At 46.3% G+C, this 14,206-nt stretch overlaps 7 non-coding genes across 7 annotated transcripts; all 7 read left to right on the top strand.

The window, feature by feature from the left end:
• The first annotated feature begins 255 nt into the window (after positions 1 to 255).
• LOC130314397 (U2 spliceosomal RNA) lies at positions 256 to 446 on the top strand. Its single transcript, XR_008862096.1, has one exon. It is a non-coding gene; the product is annotated as a U2 spliceosomal RNA (small nuclear RNA).
• A 2,101-nt stretch (positions 447 to 2,547) lies between these two features.
• LOC130314396 (U2 spliceosomal RNA) lies at positions 2,548 to 2,738 on the top strand. Its single transcript, XR_008862095.1, has one exon. It is a non-coding gene; the product is annotated as a U2 spliceosomal RNA (small nuclear RNA).
• Positions 2,739 to 4,825: 2,087 nt separating this feature from the next.
• Positions 4,826 to 5,016, top strand: LOC130314428 (U2 spliceosomal RNA). The gene has a single exon (XR_008862124.1). It is a non-coding gene; the product is annotated as a U2 spliceosomal RNA (small nuclear RNA).
• Positions 5,017 to 7,113: 2,097 nt separating this feature from the next.
• Positions 7,114 to 7,304, top strand: LOC130314427 (U2 spliceosomal RNA). Its single transcript, XR_008862123.1, has one exon. It is a non-coding gene; the product is annotated as a U2 spliceosomal RNA (small nuclear RNA).
• A 2,094-nt stretch (positions 7,305 to 9,398) lies between these two features.
• LOC130314419 (U2 spliceosomal RNA) lies at positions 9,399 to 9,589 on the top strand. Its single transcript, XR_008862117.1, has one exon. It is a non-coding gene; the product is annotated as a U2 spliceosomal RNA (small nuclear RNA).
• Positions 9,590 to 11,689: 2,100 nt separating this feature from the next.
• On the top strand, positions 11,690 to 11,880 carry LOC130314407 (U2 spliceosomal RNA). Its single transcript, XR_008862105.1, has one exon. It is a non-coding gene; the product is annotated as a U2 spliceosomal RNA (small nuclear RNA).
• A 2,094-nt stretch (positions 11,881 to 13,974) lies between these two features.
• LOC130314395 (U2 spliceosomal RNA) lies at positions 13,975 to 14,165 on the top strand. The gene has a single exon (XR_008862094.1). It is a non-coding gene; the product is annotated as a U2 spliceosomal RNA (small nuclear RNA).
• The last annotated feature ends 41 nt before the right edge of the window (positions 14,166 to 14,206 follow it).

Raw genomic sequence — 14,206 nt, 5'->3', positions numbered from 1 at the left:
AAGTAGGAGGAGTAAGAAGGGTTCCTGGCAAATCCGGGTTATGGATTGCATTTAAAAAGGCCCCGTGGGAGTGCAATGGGCCCCTGTCTTGCTGCTTAGCAATAATGGTATGGGTTTAGGTTCTGCTGTGTGTACTGGTGGTTGACTGCCCCCCAGCCCAGAGTGTGCATGGAAAATTGTCTGGCAGCCTCCCTGACAGCAAGCAGTGATAGTGCCCATGAAGGGGACCTTGTTGGGCCCGCCCCTTTCACGGTTATCGCTTCTCGGCCTTTTGGCTAAGATCAAGTGTAGTATCTGTTCTTATCAGTTTAATATCTGATACGTCCCCTATCTGGGGACCATATATTAAATGGATTTTTGAGAACGGGGGCCGATTTCGAAGCTTGCTTCCGTCGCCCTATGCATTGACCCGATATGGCAGTATCTTCGGGTACAGTGCACCACCCCCTTACAGGGTTAAAAAGAAAGATTCCTACTTTCATTGCTACCTGCTTTCTGGCTAGCCAGCTAGCCAGCCCTGTGGGCCTTGCTGCTGCTGCAGCCAAAAAACAAAAGGTGGTGCTGCTGCTGCTTCTGCTGCTTCTGCTTCTGCTTGTGTCTGGCCCCTGTTGGAGCGTCCAGGCACAGGACTTCTGCTGCTGCTGACTAAATGGCCTCCTTAATTGGATCATTTGAGTAGCCAGCACACCTGTGCAGGTAGGGCATGACATGATAGGCAGCTGCCTTGATAGCGGGTGGGTGCTGAATGTTCCTAATTGACAAAATAAGATTAATGCTTATGAAGAAATATAAAATCTCATCCCTTCCCCAATATCGCGCCACACCCCTACCCCTTAATTCCCTGGTTGAACGTGATGGACATATGTCTTTTTTCGACCGTACTAACTATGTAACTATGTAACATAACATGGGGGGGGGGGGGGGGGGGGGGTCTCCTGGCTGTTCACACAGGTGTGTCATTGCTGTACATTGACCATGCATTGCTTCTGTGGTATTGCAAAGGCAAAGACAAATGCTTCCAGCCATCCATTGCACTAATGGATTGGTCATCAGCTGGCTGTCTATGTCCCGCATCAATATAGACCAAAGTACAGAGGGTTAGGCTATGCTATTGTGCACCTACCTGATGCATCAGAAGGTGCGAGGCCCTTGCTAAATTCTGTGCACAGACTTTGAGATCTATGCTTTAGACTGTATCTAAACCTGCTCCAACATGGACTGACATTCTGGCCTACTTTCAGCCGATGCGACTTGTCTGTCGCTGAACAGTCGCTTTTTATGTATTCAGCACCTATGTATAATGTTGTAAAAATGCTCTAGAAGCTAAAGTCGCAGAAATGTCACACATATTTGGCCTGCAACTTTCTGTGCGACAAATTCAGACAGGAAAAATCAGTATAAATCCTTAGAAAATTATCCCCCAGTGTCTCCATCTGCTGGCGGTATTGAATAAGCATTGCTGCACTGATGGGGTATGCATTAGACGAAAAAAAAGAAGAAAAAGAAGAATAATACGCCCAGAAAAGAGGTGAAAAGGAGAAAAACGTAAAAAAACGTGAAAAAAAAGTAAGAGGAAGAGAAGGGAAAAAAAGGTGGAAATGGGTTTAAAAGTGATTTCGGCGGAGAAATATATATATATATATATATATATATATATATATATATATATATATATGCGCACACACACACATAGATATAAACGTATTCTCCGTTGAGATATTGCAGCCGCTGCTGTGTCCAGGCCCAGGAGCCTTAGCACTGTGCTGTGATGTCACTCAATACCACTGACATCACTAGGTGTAAACAACATCTCTCCTTTGCTGTGTATGTGACTATGGAGCTGTTTGGTGATGTCGTCTATTACGGCCTTCATAGAAGCAACAGGAGATTGTTGCATCCATCTTGAACCCTCAGAACTACAGTGCTATGATGTCACTCACTTCCACAGGCCTTGCAGAGTGTAAACAACAACAACCCAGCTTTGTTGTGTATGTAACCAAAGGGATTTGTGATGTCACCTAGAACCTTCACAGCAGCGACAGCTTTATGAGGAGCATCAGCACTGCTCTGCCTGAGCAGACCCATCACCGCCATAGGTTGTCAAATAACCCGGATTTAACCCACACAGGTAAGTCCAATGGGGTGCAGGCATGTCCTCTATGCTTACAGCTTCCCGTGGGTGTTGGTTTGATACCGTTTGGGGACAGCCAAGGAGGCATCTGCAGGCAACAAAGGTAGGTGTGTGCTTGTGTGTGTGTTTCCTATGCAGATCCTAAGCCCAGTGTCACATGCAAGTAGGAGGAGTAAGAAGGGTTCCTGGCAAATCCGGGTTATGGATTGCATTTAAAAAGGCCCCGTGGGAGTGCAATGGGCCCCTGTCTTGCTGCTTAGCAATAATGGTATGGGTTTAGGTTCTGCTGTGTGTACTGGTGGTTGACTGCCCCCCAGCCCAGAGTGTGCATGGAAAATTGTCTGGCAGCCTCCCTGACAGCAAGCAGTGATAGTGCCCATGAAGGGGACCTTGTTGGGCCCGCCCCTTTCACGGTTATCGCTTCTCGGCCTTTTGGCTAAGATCAAGTGTAGTATCTGTTCTTATCAGTTTAATATCTGATACGTCCCCTATCTGGGGACCATATATTAAATGGATTTTTGAGAACGGGGGCCGATTTCGAAGCTTGCTTCCGTCGCCCTATGCATTGACCCGATATGGCAGTATCTTCGGGTACAGTGCACCACCCCCTTACAGGGTTAAAAAGAAAGATTCCTACTTTCATTGCTACCTGCTTGCTGGCTAGCCAGCTAGCCAGCCCTGTGGGCCTTGCTGCTGCTGCAGCCAAAAAACAAAAGGTGGTGCTGCTGCTGCTTCTGCTGCTTCTGCTTCTGCTTGTGTCTGGCCCCTGTTGGAGCGTCCAGGCACAGGACTTCTGCTGCTGCTGACTAAATGGCCTCCTTAATTGGATCATTTGAGTAGCCAGCACACCTGTGCAGGTAGGGCATGACATGATAGGCAGCTGCCTTGATAGCGGGTGGGTGCTGAATGTTCCTAATTGACAAAATAAGATTAATGCTTATGAAGAAATATAAAATCTCATCCCTTCCCCAATATCGCGCCACACCCCTACCCCTTAATTCCCTGGTTGAACGTGATGGACATATGTCTTTTTTCGACCGTACTAACTATGTAACTATGTAACATAACATGGGGGGGGGGGGGGGGGGTCTCCTGGCTGTTCACACAGGTGTGTCATTGCCGTACATTGACCATGCATTGCTTCTGTGGTATTGCAAAGGCAAAGACAAATGCTTCCAGCCATCCATTGCACTAATGGATTGGTCATCAGCTGGCTGTCTATGTCCCGCATCAATATAGACCAAAGTACAGAGGGTTAGGCTATGCTATTGTGCACCTACCTGATGCATCAGAAGGTGCGAGGCCCTTGCTAAATTCTGTGCACAGACTTTGAGATCTATGCTTTAGACTGTATCTAAACCTGCTCCAACATGGACTGACATTCTGGCCTACTTTCAGCCGATGCGACTTGTCTGTCGCTGAACAGTCGCTTTTTATGTATTCAGCACCTATGTATAATGTTGTAAAAATGCTCTAGAAGCTAAAGTCGCAGAAATGTCACACATATTTGGCCTGCAACTTTCTGTGCGACAAATTCAGACAGGAAAAATCAGTATAAATCCTTAGAAAATTATCCCCCAGTGTCTCCATCTGCTGGCGGTATTGAATAAGCATTGCTGCACTGATGGGGTATGCATTAGACGAAAAAAAAGAAGAAAAAGAAGAATAATACGCCCAGAAAAGAGGCGAAAAGGAGAAAAACGTAAAAAAACGTGAAAAAAAAGTAAGAGGAAGAGAAGGGAAAAAAAGGTGGAAATGGGTTTAAAAGTGATTTCGGCGGAGAAATATATATATATATATATATATATATATATATATATATGCGCACACACACACATAGATATAAACGTATTCTCCGTTGAGATATTGCAGCCGCTGCTGTGTCCAGGCCCAGGAGCCTTAGCACTGTGCTGTGATGTCACTCAATACCACTGACATCACTAGGTGTAAACAACATCTCTCCTTTGCTGTGTATGTGACTATGGAGCTGTTTGGTGATGTCGTCTATTACGGCCTTCATAGAAGCAACAGGAGATTGTTGCATCCATCTTGAACCCTCAGAACTACAGTGCTATGATGTCACTCACTTCCACAGGCCTTGCAGAGTGTAAACAACAACAACCCAGCTTTGTTGTGTATGTAACCAAAGGGATTTGTGATGTCACCTAGAACCTTCACAGCAGCGACAGCTTTATGAGGAGCATCAGCACTGCTCTGCCTGAGCAGAACCATCACCGCCATAGGTTGTCAAATAACCCGGATTTAACCCACACAGGTAAGTCCAATGGGGTGCAGGCATGTCCTCTATGCTTACAGCTTCCCGTGGGTGTTGGTTTGATACCGTTTGGGGACAGCCAAGGAGGCATCTGCAGGCAACAAAGGTAGGTGTGTGCTTGTGTGTGTGTTTCCTATGCAGATCCTAAGCCCAGTGTCACATGCAAGTAGGAGGAGTAAGAAGGGTTCCTGGCAAATCCGGGTTATGGATTGCATTTAAAAAGGCCCCGTGGGAGTGCAATGGGCCCCTGTCTTGCTGCTTAGCAATAATGGTATGGGTTTAGGTTCTGCTGTGTGTACTGGTGGTTGACTGCCCCCCAGCCCAGAGTGTGCATGGAAAATTGTCTGGCAGCCTCCCTGACAGCAAGCAGTGATAGTGCCCATGAAGGGGACCTTGTTGGGCCCGCCCCTTTCACGGTTATCGCTTCTCGGCCTTTTGGCTAAGATCAAGTGTAGTATCTGTTCTTATCAGTTTAATATCTGATACGTCCCCTATCTGGGGACCATATATTAAATGGATTTTTGAGAACGGGGGCCGATTTCGAAGCTTGCTTCCGTCGCCCTATGCATTGACCCGATATGGCAGTATCTTCGGGTACAGTGCACCACCCCCTTACAGGGTTAAAAAGAAAGATTCCTACTTTCATTGCTACCTGCTTGCTGGCTAGCCAGCTAGCCAGCCCTGTGGGCCTTGCTGCTGCTGCAGCCAAAAAACAAAAGGTGGTGCTGCTGCTGCTTCTGCTGCTTCTGCTTCTGCTTGTGTCTGGCCCCTGTTGGAGCGTCCAGGCACAGGACTTCTGCTGCTGCTGACTAAATGGCCTCCTTAATTGGATCATTTGAGTAGCCAGCACACCTGTGCAGGTAGGGCATGACATGATAGGCAGCTGCCTTGATAGCGGGTGGGTGCTGAATGTTCCTAATTGACAAAATAAGATTAATGCTTATGAAGAAATATAAAATCTCATCCCTTCCCCAATATCGCGCCACACCCCTACCCCTTAATTCCCTGGTTGAACGTGATGGACATATGTCTTTTTTCGACCGTACTAACTATGTAACTATGTAACATAACATGGGGGGGGGGGGGGGGGGTCTCCTGGCTGTTCACACAGGTGTGTCATTGCTGTACATTGACCATGCATTGCTTCTGTGGTATTGCAAAGGCAAAGACAAATGCTTCCAGCCATCCATTGCACTAATGGATTGGTCATCAGCTGGCTGTCTATGTCCCGCATCAATATAGACCAAAGTACAGAGGGTTAGGCTATGCTATTGTGCACCTACCTGATGCATCAGAAGGTGCGAGGCCCTTGCTAAATTCTGTGCACAGACTTTGAGATCTATGCTTTAGACTGTATCTAAACCTGCTCCAACATGGACTGACATTCTGGCCTACTTTCAGCCGATGCGACTTGTCTGTCGCTGAACAGTCGCTTTTTATGTATTCAGCACCTATGTATAATGTTGTAAAAATGCTCTAGAAGCTAAAGTCGCAGAAATGTCACACATATTTGGCCTGCAACTTTCTGTGCGACAAATTCAGACAGGAAAAATCAGTATAAATCCTTAGAAAATTATCCCCCAGTGTCTCCATCTGCTGGCGGTATTGAATAAGCATTGCTGCACTGATGGGGTATGCATTAGACGAAAAAAAAGAAGAAAAAGAAGAATAATACGCCCAGAAAAGAGGCGAAAAGGAGAAAAACGTAAAAAAACGTGAAAAAAAAGTAAGAGGAAGAGAAGGGAAAAAAAGGTGGAAATGGGTTTAAAAGTGATTTCGGCGGAGAAATATATATATATATATATATATATATATATATATATATATATATATATGCGCACACACACACATAGATATAAACGTATTCTCCGTTGAGATATTGCAGCCGCTGCTGTGTCCAGGCCCAGGAGCCTTAGCACTGTGCTGTGATGTCACTCAATACCACTGACATCACTAGGTGTAAACAACATCTCTCCTTTGCTGTGTATGTGACTATGGAGCTGTTTGGTGATGTCGTCTATTACGGCCTTCATAGAAGCAACAGGAGATTGTTGCATCCATCTTGAACCCTCAGAACTACAGTGCTATGATGTCACTCACTTCCACAGGCCTTGCAGAGTGTAAACAACAACAACCCAGCTTTGTTGTGTATGTAACCAAAGGGATTTGTGATGTCACCTAGAACCTTCACAGCAGCGACAGCTTTATGAGGAGCATCAGCACTGCTCTGCCTGAGCAGAACCATCACCGCCATAGGTTGTCAAATAACCCGGATTTAACCCACACAGGTAAGTCCAATGGGGTGCAGGCATGTCCTCTATGCTTACAGCTTCCCGTGGGTGTTGGTTTGATACCGTTTGGGGACAGCCAAGGAGGCATCTGCAGGCAACAAAGGTAGGTGTGTGCTTGTGTGTGTGTTTCCTATGCAGATCCTAAGCCCAGTGTCACATGCAAGTAGGAGGAGTAAGAAGGGTTCCTGGCAAATCCGGGTTATGGATTGCATTTAAAAAGGCCCCGTGGGAGTGCAATGGGCCCCTGTCTTGCTGCTTAGCAATAATGGTATGGGTTTAGGTTCTGCTGTGTGTACTGGTGGTTGACTGCCCCCCAGCCCAGAGTGTGCATGGAAAATTGTCTGGCAGCCTCCCTGACAGCAAGCAGTGATAGTGCCCATGAAGGGGACCTTGTTGGGCCCGCCCCTTTCACGGTTATCGCTTCTCGGCCTTTTGGCTAAGATCAAGTGTAGTATCTGTTCTTATCAGTTTAATATCTGATACGTCCCCTATCTGGGGACCATATATTAAATGGATTTTTGAGAACGGGGGCCGATTTCGAAGCTTGCTTCCGTCGCCCTATGCATTGACCCGATATGGCAGTATCTTCGGGTACAGTGCACCACCCCCTTACAGGGTTAAAAAGAAAGATTCCTACTTTCATTGCTACCTGCTTGCTGGCTAGCCAGCTAGCCAGCCCTGTGGGCCTTGCTGCTGCTGCAGCCAAAAAACAAAAGGTGGTGCTGCTGCTGCTTCTGCTGCTTCTGCTTCTGCTTGTGTCTGGCCCCTGTTGGAGCGTCCAGGCACAGGACTTCTGCTGCTGCTGACTAAATGGCCTCCTTAATTGGATCATTTGAGTAGCCAGCACACCTGTGCAGGTAGGGCATGACATGATAGGCAGCTGCCTTGATAGCGGGTGGGTGCTGAATGTTCCTAATTGACAAAATAAGATTAATGCTTATGAAGAAATATAAAATCTCATCCCTTCCCCAATATCGCGCCACACCCCTACCCCTTAATTCCCTGGTTGAACGTGATGGACATATGTCTTTTTTCGACCGTACTAACTATGTAACTATGTAACATAACATGGGGGGGGGGGGGGGTCTCCTGGCTGTTCACACAGGTGTGTCATTGCTGTACATTGACCATGCATTGCTTCTGTGGTATTGCAAAGGCAAAGACAAATGCTTCCAGCCATCCATTGCACTAATGGATTGGTCATCAGCTGGCTGTCTATGTCCCGCATCAATATAGACCAAAGTACAGAGGGTTAGGCTATGCTATTGTGCACCTACCTGATGCATCAGAAGGTGCGAGGCCCTTGCTAAATTCTGTGCACAGACTTTGAGATCTATGCTTTAGACTGTATCTAAACCTGCTCCAACATGGACTGACATTCTGGCCTACTTTCAGCCGATGCGACTTGTCTGTCGCTGAACAGTCGCTTTTTATGTATTCAGCACCTATGTATAATGTTGTAAAAATGCTCTAGAAGCTAAAGTCGCAGAAATGTCACACATATTTGGCCTGCAACTTTCTGTGCGACAAATTCAGACAGGAAAAATCAGTATAAATCCTTAGAAAATTATCCCCCAGTGTCTCCATCTGCTGGCGGTATTGAATAAGCATTGCTGCACTGATGGGGTATGCATTAGACGAAAAAAAAGAAGAAAAAGAAGAATAATACGCCCAGAAAAGAGGCGAAAAGGAGAAAAACGTAAAAAAACGTGAAAAAAAAGTAAGAGGAAGAGAAGGGAAAAAAAGGTGGAAATGGGTTTAAAAGTGATTTCGGCGGAGAAATATATATATATATATATATATATATATATATATATATATATATATATGCGCACACACACACATAGATATAAACGTATTCTCCGTTGAGATATTGCAGCCGCTGCTGTGTCCAGGCCCAGGAGCCTTAGCACTGTGCTGTGATGTCACTCAATACCACTGACATCACTAGGTGTAAACAACATCTCTCCTTTGCTGTGTATGTGACTATGGAGCTGTTTGGTGATGTCGTCTATTACGGCCTTCATAGAAGCAACAGGAGATTGTTGCATCCATCTTGAACCCTCAGAACTACAGTGCTATGATGTCACTCACTTCCACAGGCCTTGCAGAGTGTAAACAACAACAACCCAGCTTTGTTGTGTATGTAACCAAAGGGATTTGTGATGTCACCTAGAACCTTCACAGCAGCGACAGCTTTATGAGGAGCATCAGCACTGCTCTGCCTGAGCAGAACCATCACCGCCATAGGTTGTCAAATAACCCGGATTTAACCCACACAGGTAAGTCCAATGGGGTGCAGGCATGTCCTCTATGCTTACAGCTTCCCGTGGGTGTTGGTTTGATACCGTTTGGGGACAGCCAAGGAGGCATCTGCAGGCAACAAAGGTAGGTGTGTGCTTGTGTGTGTGTTTCCTATGCAGATCCTAAGCCCAGTGTCACATGCAAGTAGGAGGAGTAAGAAGGGTTCCTGGCAAATCCGGGTTATGGATTGCATTTAAAAAGGCCCCGTGGGAGTGCAATGGGCCCCTGTCTTGCTGCTTAGCAATAATGGTATGGGTTTAGGTTCTGCTGTGTGTACTGGTGGTTGACTGCCCCCCAGCCCAGAGTGTGCATGGAAAATTGTCTGGCAGCCTCCCTGACAGCAAGCAGTGATAGTGCCCATGAAGGGGACCTTGTTGGGCCCGCCCCTTTCACGGTTATCGCTTCTCGGCCTTTTGGCTAAGATCAAGTGTAGTATCTGTTCTTATCAGTTTAATATCTGATACGTCCCCTATCTGGGGACCATATATTAAATGGATTTTTGAGAACGGGGGCCGATTTCGAAGCTTGCTTCCGTCGCCCTATGCATTGACCCGATATGGCAGTATCTTCGGGTACAGTGCACCACCCCCTTACAGGGTTAAAAAGAAAGATTCCTACTTTCATTGCTACCTGCTTGCTGGCTAGCCAGCTAGCCAGCCCTGTGGGCCTTGCTGCTGCTGCAGCCAAAAAACAAAAGGTGGTGCTGCTGCTGCTTCTGCTTCTGCTGCTTCTGCTTCTGCTTGTGTCTGGCCCCTGTTGGAGCGTCCAGGCACAGGACTTCTGCTGCTGCTGACTAAATGGCCTCCTTAATTGGATCATTTGAGTAGCCAGCACACCTGTGCAGGTAGGGCATGACATGATAGGCAGCTGCCTTGATAGCGGGTGGGTGCTGAATGTTCCTAATTGACAAAATAAGATTAATGCTTATGAAGAAATATAAAATCTCATCCCTTCCCCAATATCGCGCCACACCCCTACCCCTTAATTCCCTGGTTGAACGTGATGGACATATGTCTTTTTTCGACCGTACTAACTATGTAACTATGTAACATAACATGGGGGGGGGGGGGGGGGTCTCCTGGCTGTTCACACAGGTGTGTCATTGCTGTACATTGACCATGCATTGCTTCTGTGGTATTGCAAAGGCAAAGACAAATGCTTCCAGCCATCCATTGCACTAATGGATTGGTCATCAGCTGGCTGTCTATGTCCCGCATCAATATAGACCAAAGTACAGAGGGTTAGGCTATGCTATTGTGCACCTACCTGATGCATCAGAAGGTGCGAGGCCCTTGCTAAATTCTGTGCACAGACTTTGAGATCTATGCTTTAGACTGTATCTAAACCTGCTCCAACATGGACTGACATTCTGGCCTACTTTCAGCCGATGCGACTTGTCTGTCGCTGAACAGTCGCTTTTTATGTATTCAGCACCTATGTATAATGTTGTAAAAATGCTCTAGAAGCTAAAGTCGCAGAAATGTCACACATATTTGGCCTGCAACTTTCTGTGCGACAAATTCAGACAGGAAAAATCAGTATAAATCCTTAGAAAATTATCCCCCAGTGTCTCCATCTGCTGGCGGTATTGAATAAGCATTGCTGCACTGATGGGGTATGCATTAGACGAAAAAAAAGAAGAAAAAGAAGAATAATACGCCCAGAAAAGAGGCGAAAAGGAGAAAAACGTAAAAAAACGTGAAAAAAAAGTAAGAGGAAGAGAAGGGAAAAAAAGGTGGAAATGGGTTTAAAAGTGATTTCGGCGGAGAAATATATATATATATATATATATATATATATATATATATATATATATGCGCACACACACACATAGATATAAACGTATTCTCCGTTGAGATATTGCAGCCGCTGCTGTGTCCAGGCCCAGGAGCCTTAGCACTGTGCTGTGATGTCACTCAATACCACTGACATCACTAGGTGTAAACAACATCTCTCCTTTGCTGTGTATGTGACTATGGAGCTGTTTGGTGATGTCGTCTATTACGGCCTTCATAGAAGCAACAGGAGATTGTTGCATCCATCTTGAACCCTCAGAACTACAGTGCTATGATGTCACTCACTTCCACAGGCCTTGCAGAGTGTAAACAACAACAACCCAGCTTTGTTGTGTATGTAACCAAAGGGATTTGTGATGTCACCTAGAACCTTCACAGCAGCGACAGCTTTATGAGGAGCATCAGCACTGCTCTGCCTGAGCAGAACCATCACCGCCATAGGTTGTCAAATAACCCGGATTTAACCCACACAGGTAAGTCCAATGGGGTGCAGGCATGTCCTCTATGCTTACAGCTTCCCGTGGGTGTTGGTTTGATACCGTTTGGGGACAGCCAAGGAGGCATCTGCAGGCAACAAAGGTAGGTGTGTGCTTGTGTGTGTGTTTCCTATGCAGATCCTAAGCCCAGTGTCACATGCAAGTAGGAGGAGTAAGAAGGGTTCCTGGCAAATCCGGGTTATGGATTGCATTTAAAAAGGCCCCGTGGGAGTGCAATGGGCCCCTGTCTTGCTGCTTAGCAATAATGGTATGGGTTTAGGTTCTGCTGTGTGTACTGGTGGTTGACTGCCCCCCAGCCCAGAGTGTGCATGGAAAATTGTCTGGCAGCCTCCCTGACAGCAAGCAGTGATAGTGCCCATGAAGGGGACCTTGTTGGGCCCGCCCCTTTCACGGTTATCGCTTCTCGGCCTTTTGGCTAAGATCAAGTGTAGTATCTGTTCTTATCAGTTTAATATCTGATACGTCCCCTATCTGGGGACCATATATTAAATGGATTTTTGAGAACGGGGGCCGATTTCGAAGCTTGCTTCCGTCGCCCTATGCATTGACCCGATATGGCAGTATCTTCGGGTACAGTGCACCACCCCCTTACAGGGTTAAAAAGAAAGATTCCTACTTTCATTGCTACCTGCTTGCTGGCTAGCCAGCTAGCCAGCCCTGTGGGCCTTGCTGCTGCTGCAGCCAAAAAACAAAAGGTGGTGCTGCTGCTGCTTCTGCTGCTTCTGCTTCTGCTTGTGTCTGGCCCCTGTTGGAGCGTCCAGGCACAGGACTTCTGCTGCTGCTGACTAAATGGCCTCCTTAATTGGATCATTTGAGTAGCCAGCACACCTGTGCAGGTAGGGCATGACATGATAGGCAGCTGCCTTGATAGCGGGTGGGTGCTGAATGTTCCTAATTGACAAAATAAGATTAATGCTTATGAAGAAATATAAAATCTCATCCCTTCCCCAATATCGCGCCACACCCCTACCCCTTAATTCCCTGGTTGAACGTGATGGACATATGTCTTTTTTCGACCGTACTAACTATGTAACTATGTAACATAACATGGGGGGGGGGGGGGGGGTCTCCTGGCTGTTCACACAGGTGTGTCATTGCTGTACATTGACCATGCATTGCTTCTGTGGTATTGCAAAGGCAAAGACAAATGCTTCCAGCCATCCATTGCACTAATGGATTGGTCATCAGCTGGCTGTCTATGTCCCGCATCAATATAGACCAAAGTACAGAGGGTTAGGCTATGCTATTGTGCACCTACCTGATGCATCAGAAGGTGCGAGGCCCTTGCTAAATTCTGTGCACAGACTTTGAGATCTATGCTTTAGACTGTATCTAAACCTGCTCCAACATGGACTGACATTCTGGCCTACTTTCAGCCGATGCGACTTGTCTGTCGCTGAACAGTCGCTTTTTATGTATTCAGCACCTATGTATAATGTTGTAAAAATGCTCTAGAAGCTAAAGTCGCAGAAATGTCACACATATTTGGCCTGCAACTTTCTGTGCGACAAATTCAGACAGGAAAAATCAGTATAAATCCTTAGAAAATTATCCCCCAGTGTCTCCATCTGCTGGCGGTATTGAATAAGCATTGCTGCACTGATGGGGTATGCATTAGACGAAAAAAAAGAAGAAAAAGAAGAATAATACGCCCAGAAAAGAGGCGAAAAGGAGAAAAACGTAAAAAAACGTGAAAAAAAAGTAAGAGGAAGAGAAGGGAAAAAAAGGTGGAAATGGGTTTAAAAGTGATTTCGGCGGAGAAATATATATATATATATATATATATATATATATATATATATATATATGCGCACACACACACAAAGATATAAACGTATTCTCCGTTGAGATATTGCAGCCGCTGCTGTGTCCAGGCCCAGGAGCCTTAGCACTGTGCTGTGATGTCACTCAATACCACTGACATCACTAGGTGTAAACAACATCTCTCCTTTGCTGTGTATGTGACTATGGAGCTGTTTGGTGATGTCGTCTATTACGGCCTTCATAGAAGCAACAGGAGATTGTTGCATCCATCTTGAACCCTCAGAACTACAGTGCTATGATGTCACTCACTTCCACAGGCCTTGCAGAGTGTAAACAACAACAACCCAGCTTTGTTGTGTATGTAACCAAAGGGATTTGTGATGTCACCTAGAACCTTCACAGCAGCGACAGCTTTATGAGGAGCATCAGCACTGCTCTGCCTGAGCAGAACCATCACCGCCATAGGTTGTCAAATAACCCGGATTTAACCCACACAGGTAAGTCCAATGGGGTGCAGGCATGTCCTCTATGCTTACAGCTTCCCGTGGGTGTTGGTTTGATACCGTTTGGGGACAGCCAAGGAGGCATCTGCAGGCAACAAAGGTAGGTGTGTGCTTGTGTGTGTGTTTCCTATGCAGATCCTAAGCCCAGTGTCACATGCAAGTAGGAGGAGTAAGAAGGGTTCCTGGCAAATCCGGGTTATGGATTGCATTTAAAAAGGCCCCGTGGGAGTGCAATGGGCCCCTGTCTTGCTGCTTAGCAATAATGGTATGGGTTTAGGTTCTGCTGTGTGTACTGGTGGTTGACTGCCCCCCAGCCCAGAGTGTGCATGGAAAATTGTCTGGCAGCCTCCCTGACAGCAAGCAGTGATAGTGCCCATGAAGGGGACTTTGTTGGGCCCGCCCCTTTCACGGTTATCGCTTCTCGGCCTTTTGGCTAAGATCAAGTGTAGTATCTGTTCTTATCAGTTTAATATCTGATACGTCCCCTATCTGGGGACCATATATTAAATGGATTTTTGAGAACGGGGGCCGATTTCGAAGCTTGCTTCCGTCGCCCTATGCATTGACCCGATATGGCAGTATCTTCGGGTACAGTGCACCACCCCCTTACAGGGTTAAAAAGAAAGATTCCTACTTTCATTGCTA

Source organism: Hyla sarda, unplaced genomic scaffold (assembly GCF_029499605.1).
Source record: "Hyla sarda isolate aHylSar1 unplaced genomic scaffold, aHylSar1.hap1 scaffold_1818, whole genome shotgun sequence".
Taxonomy (NCBI): Eukaryota; Metazoa; Chordata; class Amphibia; order Anura; family Hylidae; genus Hyla; species Hyla sarda.
Note: the sequence above shows the minus strand (reverse complement) of the source record. Positions and strands in the feature narration are given on the sequence as shown.